Source organism: Rhinoraja longicauda, chromosome 12 (genome assembly GCF_053455715.1).
Source record: "Rhinoraja longicauda isolate Sanriku21f chromosome 12, sRhiLon1.1, whole genome shotgun sequence".
NCBI classification, from domain to species: Eukaryota; Metazoa; Chordata; class Chondrichthyes; order Rajiformes; family Arhynchobatidae; genus Rhinoraja; species Rhinoraja longicauda.
Window position 1 is genome coordinate 38894824 of NC_135964.1, and position 15888 is coordinate 38910711.

General features: G+C 41.5%; 1 protein-coding gene across 1 annotated transcript in view; it reads right to left on the reverse strand.

Annotated features, from left to right (window-relative positions):
• Positions 1-5034, reverse strand: part of cmss1 (cms1 ribosomal small subunit homolog) — a 239891-nt gene extending 234857 nt beyond the window's left edge. The window contains exon 1 of the mRNA XM_078409575.1: positions 4993-5034. The gene's annotated coding sequence lies outside the window, so the exon portion shown is untranslated. The remainder of the gene's footprint in view (positions 1-4992) is intronic.
• Between the last annotated feature and the right edge of the window lie 10854 nt (positions 5035-15888).

Consider the following 15888-nt stretch of genomic DNA (forward strand, 5'->3'; position numbering starts at 1 on the left):
TGGTCACTGTGGACTATTTCTCTGGATATTGGGAAATAGACTATCTAGAGAAAACACTGGCAGTGAATGTCATCCATAAAATCAAAGGCCAGTTCGCAAGATATGGAATACCAGATCAGCTCATCACAGATAATGGGCCACAGTTCACAGCTGAGGAGTTCAAGAGATTTACCAAGAAGTGGCAGTTTGAGCATACGAGCGCATCACCCTATTATCCACAGAGTAATGGAAAGGCGAAGAGCAGTGTGAAAGTTGCGAAGTCATTGCTGAGGAAGGCTAAAGCTGTTGGAGCTGACCATTACCTGAGCATACTAGCTTTTCGCAACACACCAACACCTGGCATGAGTAGCAGTCCAGTTCAAAGATTGATGAACAGACATACCAGGACCATTCTACCGACTACTCAGAGGCTGCTCAAACCTGAAATTCAGAAAAAAGTAGGAGATGAGTTGAGAGCAGCTAGAGACAGACAAGCAGACTATTACAACAGAGGATCTCAAGAACCGATTCCTCTGAAAGCTGGCGATCCAGTTCGAGTGAAACTGACCGATGATCGACATCAGCCCTGGAGGAAGGCTGTGGTTGTAGGCCGTGATGCGCAACCCAGATCTTATGAAGTCAGAACCGAGGACGGCGTTATCTATCGTCGGAGTCGGCGCCATCTGAGGAAGACCAACGAACCATTTCATCGCGCTGATGTTGACCTGGATGACCTGGTGACGTCACCTGAACCGGAGCGAGAAAATCGACCTATGAGCCGACCACCGGTCCCCAGGGAGCATCAAACCCTGACAACAAGATCTGGTAGATGCGTTCGAAAACCACGCTATCTGCAGGATTGTGTGCCCAAATAAGGATAGGGCCTGTACATGTAGTTGAGTATAGATATTTGTAAAGGCTATTAGGTTATGTTTAAAAAGTTAATGTTATATTTTCGGTTATAGTTTGATATGCATAGTTGTATGTAGTAGTGGTAATGGCCATTTTAAAACTAAATAAATAAACAAACAAATTAATAAATAAAAAGGGGAAAGGGAATGAGGAACCAGACATGTGTTGTTCAAAGTTTAGATAATTCCAAGCACTGAACTGTCGCAGATCCAAGGGAGGAAAATTTGGAAGCTACCACGGAAATGGATTGTCAAAGGCATGTTGGAAAATGGACTGTTGGAGACATGTTGGACTCAGTGAAATAAGATGCCATGGAAGAATGTAATTTATGGCTATACATGTAAAGTTCCTGTACATATCTGTTTTGTAAATAAAGGGGGATGTTATGGGAATAGAGCACTCTATGGCGCAGTACCGGGGATATATTACCTATGAGGCAGTAGCCAAGGAGATCCTGAATTAAAATGGCTGAACCCAAGACTCGAGTGTACAGCCTCTGTTAATTAGTTGTGTAGCTGTAATGGAACAGGTTACAGAAAGGAAACACACTAACAAAATACTAACCACCATCTGCAGTTTCTTCCTAGGCAAGAGAAGGGTGATGGGTCCTGACGAGACCACTAAGAAATGACATGTAGAATCAGTTTGATAGCAAGAGTAAGAAGTTATTGATGGGTCCTGTCTTCGCACATGCTGGCAAAAAAATAATTACACTACTTAGCCTGCAAATTTCCATTATTTCTTGATTTATGCTCTGCTTTGCAGTATAGCTCCTGTTAGGAGACCTAAATTCTATCATTTAGAAATCGAGAAAAGGAACCTCACTACTTACAGGTCTAAAATCGATATGTCCAAACTTAAGAAGGTTGACTCTGGATTTTGCAGTAAAGTCCCAGAGAATCCTTAATTGTTATGTTACCAAATACTCCAGGTCAATCTTGAGAATTTCCCGTGAAGATCTATACTTAATATCAGGTGAGATCCATAAATAATTACATATAATCATAAAATTACATAAGTGTAATGTGCAGAAGGAGTATAAGTGTTATGTACAGATTTGCAAACAGGAAAAGTTAACTTAGCCCCTCAAATATGGTCCACCTATCATTTAAAACATGGGTAATCTGTAATTTAATACCATTTACTTCACTTTAAACTATATCCATTGATTTTTTTTCAATCAACACATAACAAGGGATCCTTATCCCTGTTCTATATTTTAGAACATCTTCATTTTGTTTGCTCATTAGACCTTGAGATTCTTCACCATCTTACCCTCACTGTGCTCTTATTCTCCTGAATTGATTCATTGAACCCCAACAAAAGCTTGAGTAAAAGGATACCCCTTACATGTTGCATAAGGCACTTTACATTTTTCATTACCAAATTTAAATCTTAATTTTTTACCACACAGTAGGCAATAGTAATGAATGAGTCACTGTTGAGGAAGTATGAACTGGTGTTTTGGGAAATTATTTTGGTCGCCAGCAGTGGTCCAGCTTTCTGAGTTCTGCATCCTAGTCTTTCTTATATCTGGGCGCAGCATGATTTTAACTGTCAGTTGGGTTCGTTTTGCATCTCTCTGCTTCTATTTTTTTCATATTTACAACTCGTCTTTTCATTGTCTACTTGTCTGCTATCATCGCCTTTATCCTGTACCATCATTCATTTCCTGACTGGATTCCTTTTGACTGCTACTCTTCCGTTCCTTCCCGTTCCCTGTAATTATTTATAAGCTATTTATTTTTTGTCATCACTCTGTTGAGTCTACAGCAATGAAGGATTGGCTCATCGGTCTGAAATATTTAATTTTTATCTCTCGACAGATATTTCCTGACCTGAGCCAAAATTTCTATATATATTTAAAAAGTAGAAACAAGGAACTGCAGATGCAGGTTTACAAAAAAAGGACACAAGGTGCTGGAGTAACTCAGCAGGTCAGGCAGCATCTCTGGAGAACATGGAGAGGTAACATTTCTGGTCGGTACCCTTCTTCAAACAGATGTATATATATATATATATATTTGTTGCGTTGTGGTGTTTAATGTACTTGCAAAGCTTCTGTAAGTGAGGATGTTATTGTTTAGTCCAGGTGCATATGACAATTAAATACTCTTGCTTTCTTGATTTTCATTTTTTCTCATCCCTAAATTTTATTTGGAAAAACAAAAAACTGCAGATGATTATCTCTGAAGATCTACCCTGGGCCCAGTACATTGATGCAATCATAGAGAAGGCCCAACAATGTTTCTACTTCCTTAGAAGATTGAAGAGATTCAGTATGTCGATGAAAAAACTCTCTTGAACTTCTACACATGTACAGTGGAGAGCATATTGACTGGTTGCAACACAGCTGGTTTGGCAACGCGGGCACCCAGGACTGAAGAAGATTGTACAAATTAGTGAACGCTGCCCAGTCTATCACGGGTACTGACCTCCTGACTATCAAATAAGTCACTGCCTCAGAAAGGCAGCCAGCATCAGCAGACCCACACCACCCTGGCCATGCCCTCATTTAGTTTTGTTTAGTTTAGATTATTGTCGCATATGCCGAGATAAGTGAATAGCTTTTCTGTTGCGTGCTATCCAGTCAGCGGAAAGACAATACATGAGTACAATCAAGCCGCCCACCGTGTACAGATGCAGGATAAAGGGCATAACGTTTAGTGCCAGTAAAGTCTGATTAAACATGGACTGAGGGTCTCCAACGAGGTAGATGGTAGGTCAGGACCACTCTCTAGTTGGTGATGGGAGGATTCAGTTGCCTGATAACAGTTGTGAAGAAACTGTCCCTGAATGTGGAGGGGTTCATTTTCACACTTCTGCACCTCTTTCCTGAAGGGGGAGGGGAGGAGGAACTGTCTGGAGGGTCTATCTTCAGTATAAACCAGCATCTGCATTTCCTTCATGTGCACCTCTTCCAACCTCATCTATTGAATTTGGTGCTCCCGAAGTGGCCTCCGTTACATCAGTGAGACCAAGTAAAGACTAGGTGACCATTTTGCTATTCAGTGCTCAGACTGCCAAGGCCTAAAAGAGATCTCTGTTACTATTTTAACTCCACTTCCCATTCCGACCTTTCGTTCTTTGGTCTCCTCCATTGACAGTGTGAGACCATATTCAAACTGCGTTCGGGTAGGTTACAACCCAAATGGTATGAACATTGAATTCTCCAATTTCATGTTATACAACTCTATCCCTCTCTTTCGACCACTCCCACCACACCCTCCATATGATCATCTCCCATCCCCGAGTCCCATATTTTGGTTATCCCCTCTTTACCCTTCCAATCATATCCCTCCCTCCAGCCTTGTTTCACTCTTTGTTCCTTATTTGACACCCTTCCGTCTCCTTTTCGCTTCTAGCCTTTGTCACTACTCTCACCCAACAGTCAATCAAAATTCCCTCACCTGTATCCACTTATCACTTACAAGGCCTTGCCCCCCTCATCCCTCTTTTCCAGCTTTCTCAACCCTACTTTATCAGTCTGAAGAGTGGCCTTACCCAAAACGTCAACTCCTTCCACATCATCTGTCTTGACCCACTGAGTTTCTTTCCCCCAGCACTTTGATTTTTGCCTTAACTTAATTGTTCTCTGAAAATTCATAAATCTTTTTTTTATGGATGTTTTGCCGCTGGTGAAATTTGCGAATTTAACCGTTCTCTCAGTCTGAAGAAGGGTCTCGACCCGAAACGTCAACCATTCCTTCTCTCCTGAGATGCTGCCTGACCTGCTGAGTTTCTCCAGCATTTTGTGAATAAATACCTTCGATTTGTACCAGCATCTGCAGTTATTTTCTTACATTCTCTAAGTATATGAAGAGAGAGGAAGTTTTTTTTGCCTTCCATCACAGTGAGGGGGTGTTTGGAGCCACTGTGATGGATGTTTGTGTTGGGGTTGTGTGTCTTGTGTTCTTTGTTTTTTTGCTCTGTGACTGCTGGCAAATTAATTTCGTTCGGTAAAACGAATGACAATAAAGCTATTCTGTATTCTGTAAGATAGCTATAAAAAATCTTCCACTTTGTTAAGCGTGTACAAGCAAGCGGTGGATTGGAGTTCCGGTTAAAAGGACAGACGAGCATTTAGTGCAGGTTTCCTACCATTCATTGTGCGATGATGTTATTGGGTGAAGGTCAGGAAGCTCCGCCCGCGCGGCAATTTTCACTTTGTTACATTGGTGCCAGAGGTTCAGTGAATCTTCTCTGCAGCCCGTCATTCACTTCAGTGCACGGCGGGGAAGGGGTAGGGAGGGAAGAGAAGGGGGGAAAGAAGGGAAACAATTACAAGGGACTGAAATTTATGAAGAGAAAAAATCATAAATTGCTCACAAGGAGGAAAATCCCAAAGTAACTTTCGCCGGGAGTTTATTTAAAAAAAAAAAAAAATTCTTTTCTCCAGCAAGTGGACTTCAATACTCTTTGATTTTTGCGTTTTACGCAAAATATATCAATGGCTCCTGCTGAAAACCTCAGACAAGTGCTGATGGAAATTCCAAACCCGCAGCCGAAGATTGCTGGTGCGTATAAAACCTATGTTTAAATAGACGCGGAAAAAGAAATAAGGCGCTCAACTGAGACGAGGCGATGGAGGGGGAGGGAAGGGGAACAACACTCTTGTTAACTAGTTTTGAACACGGTTGGAAGTCAATATGATGATCATCGATTTTTGAATATTGCATCTGTTCAGTTAAATGATCAATCTGCCCTATTCTTGGGAAAAAAATGATCAGTTATGCTGTTTAATAATTGTTACTCCACCTCGATATTGGCGGGTAGAGGAGAAAGCACTTTCCATCCCGCATGTTCACCCAAATTGCAATGTTTAACATCAAAAATAGAATATATTATAGTTTCATAGACCCAATGTATGATATTAATTTTACTAGCTAAAATAATTTGAGGCTGTTGATCATTGCAATATATTTGTTATAGCAATGGAAGACGCGGGAAGCGCCAAACGTGAGCCAACAATTGGTGTGAATCCTTACTTTAATACACAATTGATTTAAAAATAATTCTCGGGTTTTGGATGTGATACTCACTTGCATATCACGTGTTTTGTATTTTATATGGATTGGCATTGATGATTTTATCGTGCGTGGACACTACATTGGTAATAGTGACCAGCTGTGGGTAAAACTGAGCAGATATAATCTGATACAAGCAATGCCGACGCAAAGAAGAAAGCTAGGATAAAATATATATTATTTCTACTTTAAGCATGAATGCAACATGGGGATTTCTTAAACTTTTAAAATCTGACCTTTTGAATAGATCGTGAGACCCCTATAGGCCACGTTTCTCATTATACTCATTATTTTCCTAATTTAAAAAAAGGTTATTCTCACGTACAGTGCATTTTTGGCTGTAGTATACCACATCCGGACAGCCGGCCAACAAATGATTTATAAATTGAACGATCCAGCAATAAGCAAAAGTTACAATGTTAACATAGAAACATAGAAAATAGGTGCAGGAGTAGGCCATTCGGCCCTTCGAGCCTGCACCGCCATTCAATATGATCATGGCTGATCATCCAGCTCAGTAACCTGTACCTGCCTTCTCTCCATACCCCCTGATCCCTTTAGCCATAAGGGCCATAACGCAGGAGGCTTATACAAAAACATTCACAAATATTCTTGCATGCAAGTGTTTGCTGTTCCGTGGTGAAAAGAGCATCACTTGTAGTATTTAAATTTGACATATTGTGCATATTAACATTCAGAACTGAACATTTTCAGCAGATCAACGGTGCAGAGGATGAGGTTGGCAGCCTTGAACAGAGTCCTAGAGGTACCCTACACAGAAAACAGGCTCTTCCACCCAACTCATCTATGCCGACCAAGATGTCTACGTGAACTAGCCCCATTTGGCTGCTTTTGGGCCATAAATCTCTACACCTTTCCTACCCATGTATTCGCATCCACAGCTTCCCCTGGCGACTTGTTCCATGTATCCACCACCCTCTTAAAGACAAAAGTTGCCTCTCTTGCCCCCTTCCAAGTCCATGTTGCCATTGAAACAATATGCAGATTCAGTCGTTAATTTTGCTTCTTTAAAATAATTACTTTTTTCCCCTCTTCAGTCCATCTTCGCAGGACCTATGAAGAAATTATGAATTCCACAAGGACGCAAACACGTTTAACAGCACTTCGTGCCAATATTCCTCCAACATCTTTTCCAAGAATGGAGAACAGCCCAACAGGTAATTGTTTAATTCAAGATATGAATGTTACATCAGGTTTGTGTGCAGGTGTACACGATCATTGGTGCAATAAGGTCATAAGTGATAGGAGCAGAATTAGGCCATTCAGCCTATCAAGTCTACTCTGCCATTCAATCATGGGTGATCTATCCCTCCCTCTGAGCCCCATTCTCCTGCCTTCTCCCCATAACCCCTGACATCTGTACTAATCAACAATCGATGTCATCCTCTCTTTCCTATCAGGATCTTGGTCAAAAGTAGTCTTAGTTGGCTATCTTGCATGTGTGCTCTTTAGAGCCAACATGCTTGGCTTGTTTCAGCATGTAGAGTGAATTGAAATTTGTTTTCCGTAATGCTGGGGAATTAGAAACATAGAAAATAGGTGCAGGAGGAGCCCATTTGGCCCTTTGAGCCAGCACCGCCATTCATTGTGATCATGGCTGATCATCCACAACCAGTAACCTGTGTCTGCCTTATCCCCAGATCCCCTGATTCCACTAGCCCCAAGAGCTTTATCTAACTCTTTAAAATTCATCCAGTGAATTGGCCTCCACTGCCTTCTGTGGCAGAGAATTCCACAAATTTACAACTCTCTGGGTGAAAAAGTTTCTTCTCACCTGTTTTAAATGACCTCCCCTTTGTTCTTAGACTGTGTCCCCTGGTTTTGGACTCCCCCAACATTGGGAACATTTTTCCTGCATCTAGCTTCTCTAGTCCTTTTATAATTTTATATGTCTCTATAAGATCTCCTCTCATCCTTCTAAACTGCAGTGAATGCAAGCTCACTCTTTCCAATCTTTCCTCATATGACAGTCCCGCCATCCCAGGGATTAAGTTCGTGAACCTACGCTGCACTGCCTCAATAGCAAAGACGTCCTCCTCAAATTAGGAGACCAGAACTGCACACAATACTCCAGATTTGGTCTCACCAGGGCCCTATACAACTGCAGAAGGACCTCTTTGCTCCTATATTCAAATCCTCTCATTATGAAGCCCAACATGCCATTAGCTTTCTTCACTGCCTGCTGTACATGCACGCTTACTTTCAGTGACTGGTGTGCAAGGACACCCAGGTTTCGTTGCACTTCCCCGTTACCTAATCTGACACCATTGAGATAATAATCTGCCTCCTTGCTTTGCCGCCAAAGTGGATAACCTCGCATTTATCTACATTATGCTGCATCTGCCCACTCACTCAACCTGTCCAAGTCACCCTGCAACCACCTGACATCATCTTCGCAGTTCACATTGCCACCCTGCTTTGTGTCATCCACAAACTTGCTAGTGTTACTTCTAATTCCATCACCCAAATCATTAATATATATTGTAAATAGTTGCGGCTCCAGCACCGAGCCTTGGGGCTTGTTTATTCGTACTCTTTGCTTCCTGTCTGCCAACCAATTCTCTATCCCTGTCAATACCCTACCCCCAATACCATGTGCTCTAAGTTTGCTCACCAACCTCCCATGTGGGACCTTATCAAAGGCTTTCTGAAAGTCTAGATACACTACATCCACTGGCTCTCCTTCATCCATTTTATTTGTCACATCCTCAAAAAATTCCAGAAGATTAGTCAAGCAGGATTTACCCTTCATAAATCCATGCTGACTTGGACCAATCCTTTTACTGCTGATATTACCTCTTTAATAATTGACTCCAACACCTTCCCCACCACCGATGTCAGGCTATAACTGGTTTATAATTCCCTGTTTTCTCTCGCTCCTTTCTTGAAAAGTGGGATAACATTAGATACCCTCTAATCCACAGGAACTGATCCTGAATCTATTGAACATTGGAAAATGATCACCAATGCGTCCACAATTTCTAGAGCCACCTCCTTGAGTACCCTGGGATGCAGACCATCACGCCCTGGGGATTTATCAGCCTTCAGTCTCATCAGTCTACCCAATACTATTTCTTGCCTAATGCAACTTTCTTTCAGTTCCTCTGTCTCCCTCAATCCTCTATCCTCAAGTACATATGGGAGTGTTTGTGTCTTCCTCAGTGAAGACTGATCTGAAGTACCTGTTCAACTCTTCTGCCATTTCCTTGTTACCCATAATAATTTCACCTGTTTCTGCCTTCAAGGGACCCACATTTGACTTTGCTACTCTTTTTCTCTTAACATGCAGAAATAAACTTTTACTGTCCTTCTTTATATTCTTGACCAGCTTCCCCTCGTACTTCATCTTTTCAGCCCATATTGCCCTTTTTGTTACCTTCTGTTGTCCTTTGAAAGTTCCCCAATCCTCTGGCTTCCTGCTACTCTTTGCTATGTTATCCATCTTTTCTTTTAGTTTTATTCCATCCCTAACTTCCCTTGTCAGCCATGGTTGCCCTTAGAATCTTTCTTCCTCTTTGGAATGAAATGATCCTGCATCTTCTGGAGATGGATCAGCAACTTTGCTTATTATTGAAGGTGATTTTGTAATCTTTTTCATTTATATGATGGGTTATGCCCTCAATTAATTGGGATGTTCACGCAGCAAGTTCTTCAATTTAGCTGTTTAATTCGGCACCACCATTCACGAGCTTAGACTTAATTTACTGTTCGTGAAGTTTCTTGGCTTTAAGATCAATATATAAAATAGCCAATGTTAGGCTTTAGCTTGGCTAGTTAGTGGGACATTTTGACAGGCCTTGGACATGATTGAGGGGGACTTTGCTGCGTAGATCAGGTCTCTCTGCCATTGTCATGTTCAAGCTGCTTAACCGCTACATTCTCTTGTAACCATGAATACAGAGGGAATCTGTTTTGATGTTTTGTTTTCCTATTGGCACTCATTTGCTGATGGGAATTGCCCATTGATGGGATAGTAAATATGCATTTTGCAGAGAATTAGTGTAAAAGTGTGCTTGATGTTCAATGTGCAGTGAAGTCTATCAAATAAAAAATGAGATAATTAAACAGAAAATCTGCCCTAATGCTGATTGAAGGATCTATTAAGGATGCAGATTACGCCCGTTATCTGAATAGTCCTTTGTCCAATAAAAATTGGATTTTGGTATCATGGCTCTTCCAATTATCCAGGACCTCCTTATTTCTACAAAGAATGGTAATTTTGTAGTTCAAGTATGTACATTTTCTGGATTGGTACATGAACCTGAAGCTTACTGACTTGGTAAGAATGCAATCATTGAGTTGAAATCCAGAAGGATTTCCATGGCCATATTTGAATCCAGAGATACAAAGACGTACAGGTATGTAGGTTAATTGGCTGGGTAAATGTAAAAAAAAATGTCCCTAGTGGGTGTAGGATAGTGTTAATGTACGGGGATCGCTGGGCGGCACGGACTTGGAGGGCCGAAAAGGCCTGTTTCCGGCTGTATATATATGATATGATATGATGATATAATTTCAAGCAGACCATATTATTTAATGCCTTTATTGTCTTTACTACTTTTTATTGTTTTATCCTGGTGTTTCTAAAAGACCAATTAAAACTGATATGACAAACAGATGTAGATTGATATGATGATGTGGCTATTGGCAGTTATTCATCTTATTACTTTGCTGAAAGTACACTTTATTGTTTTCCAGCACAAGATTTTTCTGAAGTCTCATCATTCACCCGAAGAAAGTTTGGAGCCAGAAGAAGAACGTACACCAGTTCATCAAATTTCATATGTAACAAAAAATCATTGAAAAATAATAGTGAAAAAGGTGTGTGCCTGTTGGATTTGATATTGTATGCCATTTCATATGAACCTGAACATTTCTTCAGAGTTCATTTTGCATCCATTTACAGAAAACTATGTGTTGGCGGTCAAATTTCCACACCTGGGATCCAAGTGTACCGTGGATGTATCGAACAGTTATTTTCATTTTATGATTGGATGTCATATCCCAGATTATCTCAATGTCAAATATACCAGCGTGCAATGAAATTTCTCCTTTGCACGAAGCCCATAAAGTAAACATTTACAGTAATGATGAGTACAAAACACAATCCTGTTGGCTGCCTTCTCAAAACAAGCATTAAGTTCACCAGGGGGGGCACACTGTGACCAGTGATGTTTTGCAGGCAGTTATAGTATTCAGGCCTTGCCATAGTCGATGTGTGTCCGAATGTATTATCTTGGCATTCCTGATGACTTTGCAAAGATTATAGTGAGGTTTCTTGTACCACCTGGGATCGGTCTTGGCCTTCACCTGGGAATGTATCTCCTAATTCATCCATGGTTTCCTCTGCGCACTTGCTGATGAAGTCAGTTGCGGCAGTGGCCAACTCATTCAGGTTGGCTGGATTCTCTGAATATGGACCAGTTCACTGAGTCAAAGCAGTGGGATGTCATCTGTTTCTGTACAGCAGCACAAAACAAACTTAACAATTGAGTTACTGCTATGCTTCGACACAGTGTCGGGGTGAATTATTGGAAGCTGAGGAGTAACTTGTTCACACAAAGGCTGGTGGGTGTGTGGAACAAGCTGCCAGAGGAGGTAGTTGACAATAGGTGCAGGAGGAGGCCATTCGGCCCTTCGAGCCAGCACCACCATTCAATGTGATCATGGCTGATCATTGTCAATCAGTACCCCGTTCCTGCCTTCTCCCCATACCCCCTGACTCCGCTATCCTTAAGAGCTCTATCGAGCTCTCTCTTGAATGCATTCAGAGAATTGGCCTCCACTGCCTTCTGAGGCAGAGAATTCCACAGATTCACAACTCTGACTGAAAACGTTTTTCCTCATCTCAGTTTTAAATGGCCTACCCCTTATTCGTAAACTGTGGCCCCTTGTTCTGGACTCCCCCAACATTGGGAACATGTTTCCTGCCTCTAAAGTGTCCAACCCCTTAATAATCTTATACGTTTCGATAAGATCTCCTCTCATCCTTCTAAATTCCAGTGTATACAAGCCTAGTCGCTCCAGTCTTTCAACATAGGGGCTAAACACGTTCAAGGAACAGTTAGATTGGTACATGGATAGCACAGGTTTGGAGGGATATGGACCAAACACAGGCAGGTGGGACTAGTGCAGCTGGGACATATTGGGCCGAAGGGCCTGTTTCCACGTTGTTTCATTATGGCTCTACCTAGACATGGGTGTTTTTATTACCAAGGTGATCCAGAGCTTAATCATGTAGGGTAAGGGAGTCCACCATAGATCTATTTTCCTCTACGCAAATTGCTAGGCTCTAGATTGTCCAGGAGATTGATATTAATGTGGACATATCAGAATTTAAAAACACTTAATTGTGGTCAATATTAGAGCTAACTGGTGGTAGTCATTGAGATATGTAATTTTTACTTTTCTTGGGGATTGGAATTATAGCAGTCTCCTTGATGTGAGAAATTTAAGGTGACCAGTTGACTTGCACATGATTTTGGTATCGGTGCAGAGACTCCATCTGGGCCAACAGCTTTCCAAGTGTTTATCCTCGTGAAAGCACATCTGACCTCTCCAAATGTATTGAACTCAACCAGTAGAGATATGCCATTGCCAGAGATCCCCCACTTCCCCGATTTTACCTAATAGCTTGTGATGATACTTGGGCTTTGTCACAGTTGTCTGGATTTACTTGATTAAATTGGGCCTCTAGCTTGTTCTGGAATTTTCCTTTGGCATCCCTGATAGCCTTTCACAGATCATTGGCTGCCTTGGATCTAGACTTTAGCAGAGCGTACATTTCCCCATTCATTCACGTTTTTGAATAGGATAGATCCCAATTGCCTTCATATGAATACAGTCATCAGCACAATTCTTGATGAAACTAGTCATGATGGTGATATATTCATTCAGACTGGAAAAGTTGCCTTGAACGTATTAGACCCTGAAGTAGTCCCTCAACCTCGGCCTACTGTTGTATTAATCTCTTCATTGTGCTTCAATCTCTGTCCGTGAGCCAGCAGGAGCAGCTAAAATGAAAGTGATTCTGGTCATCTGCTGAATGTGATCTGTGCTGAGTTTCTTGTTTTGATAGTGATTTTATTATTTTATGATTTCTTCTGACATGTTGTTTGCAGGCAGACCAAATGTGCGCACCCAATAAATATTAAAGTTGAATCACCTTTTAATGTTGTGAAACCGACCATTTAAAATAAGCATACCCATGAAAGAGCAGACAGACATTTAACTTTTAACTTTTCAGAATCTCTTTTCAAGAAACAACGACTGCATTTTAAGCAAGGTGTACATTTGGAAGTCAAACTGAACGATCTACTATCATCTCAGCTGGTGCAGACTTTCTTATTGCACAGATATCCTGCAATCGATGATGAGGTATGCCAGCTGACTACCTGTCACTAACTGAATAAACCACAGTCTAAAAAAATTATTTGAGCCCAACCAGTCTCACCAGAGCTTCCCTCTAATGATCGAATTTAAAATGCACGGTGATTTGTGCTGTTGGGGGTCAGAACTATATCAAAACCAATGCGTTTTTTTTTCTGAACCAGGACAGGAACTTGGTTCTTCCATCATTGATCTTGAAATTTGCTCAAGAAAAGCTGGAATTAACCAAAAGCAATGTATATCGATCAATACCACGATGGCGCTTGGGATCCAACAGAGATGCCTACTGCTACCGCAAAGCACATAATCATCTTCGCATTTACAAGGTTGGTATTTTCTGATAAAGATTGAATGGAAGGCCATTAGTGTGTTTGTTTTCTTACAATTTTCTATATATACATATATGCATACTAATTTATGCTTTGTTATAATTAAGCTGATGGATCCATCGGTTCCTTATTGAATATGGTGGTTATTTGCATGTTCAATGCACATCAAAGCTCTTTGATCATTGGTTATGTTTAATCCCCTTCATGTTTTATGTATGTTTCAATTGATATTTGAAATCATGATCAGGAATGCAAGGTCTTGATTTAACATTTTAAGATTTTTCTTGGCCCAAATGTAATTAAACACCCATGGGCATTTGACAGATTGACCAAATTACTTGGTATTAGTGTAGAGGAAGTTAAAATTAACCCTTCCAGATATTTGAAATCTGAAATGGAAAATACAAATAGTAGAAACACTCAACACTGCTTGAATGCTGCCTGAGCTGCTATGTGATTCCAGTATTTTCAGTTTTTATTGGAATTATCACTGAACACATTCAGTGGAGATTATACACTGATGAGCCAAAACATTATGGCCACTTGCCTGATATGCTGTTGGTCCTCCGTGTGCTGCCAAAACAGTGCCAACCTGCCGAGACATGGACTCTACAAGACCCCTGAAGGTGTCCTGTGGTATCTGGCACCAAAACATTAGCAGCAGATCCTTGAAGTCCTGTAAGTTGCGAGATGAGGCCGCCGTGGATCGGACTTCTCGATTCAGCACATCCCACAGATGTTCAATCGGATTGCAATCTGGAGAATTTGGGCGACACCGCAAACACTTCATGTTCCTCAAACCATTCCCGAACCATGTGTGCAGTGTGGCGGGGCACATTATCCTGCTGACAGAGGCCACTGCCATCAGGGAATACCATTGCCATGAAGGGGTGTACCTGGTCTGCAACGGTTTAGGTAGGTGACGCGTGTAAAATTGGCGTCCAAATGAATGGCCGGTCCCAGGGTTTCCCAGCAGAACATTGCCCAGAGCATCACACTCCCTCCACCGGCTTATCATCTTCCCACAGTACTTCCTGGTGCCATCACTTCCCCGGGTAGACATGATCTAAAAGAAAACAGGACTTATCGGACCAGGCGACTTTCTTCCACTGCTGCAAGGTCCAGTTCCGATGCTCGCATACCCAATGTAGGCACAGTGGTCATCATGGGCACTCTGACTGGTCTGCGGCTGCATAGCCCCATATGCAGCAGGATGCGATGCACTGTGTATTGTGACACATTCCTCCCGTGACCTCCATTAAAATTTTCTGTGACTTGGGCCACAGTAGACTTACTGTCGGTTCGGACTAGACGGGATAGCCTTCGTTGCCCTCGCGCATCGATGAGCTTTGGGCACCCAAAACCCTGTCGCTAGTTTGTGGTTTGTCCCTCCTCGGACCACTGTTGGTAGGTACTTGCCACTGCTGACAAACAGCATATTAGGCAGCCTTGCCATTTCAGAGATGCTCTGACCCAGTCATCTGGCCATAACAATTTGGCCCTTGTCAAAGTCGCTCAGGTCTTTACTCCTGCCCATTTCTCCTGCATCCAACACATCAACTTCAAGAACTGACTGTTCACTTGCTGCCTAACATATCCCACAACTTTTCAGGTGCCATTGTAACAAGATAACCAATGTTATTTACTTCACCTGTCATAATGTTTTTGCTCATCGGTGTATATTTATTATTTTGGGTATTATTAATGGAAGTATTAGATGAGAATAAGGCATCAAAATTTGTACTAAACTTGGTCTTGACAAGATGAATAAATAGTGAGACAATTTAGTTCAATGAGGCTCTTCCAAAAAATAAACCTCTGCAGGATTGCAGAGCAATTTGCTTTCATCGCCTTGCCTTGTGGTGAAGAGCTTGCTTGTTTTCGTTCTGTGTTTGTTTTCGTGATGTACGTAATTTCTTTTATCCAAACAGGATTGGTCTGAAGTGGCGTTCTGGATCTCTGCCTTTCATTTATTTTGAAGATTGTAAAAAGCAAATTTCTCTGGTTTTTATCAATGCCATGTCTTCATTCAAAACTTAAGACGACCACAATCGGCACATTATTCCAAATACAGCCTGACTTGTTTAGTCTGTTTTCAATAATAGTCATAGTTTGGCATTCTATCTACTTTGCAGTTTATCAGTTGTTGGCTCTCAAATGCTGGCAATATTTTACCCTTATCCTTTGTGGATTTTCTAACTCCCTGAATCTGTGGTGTATCTTGCATTATT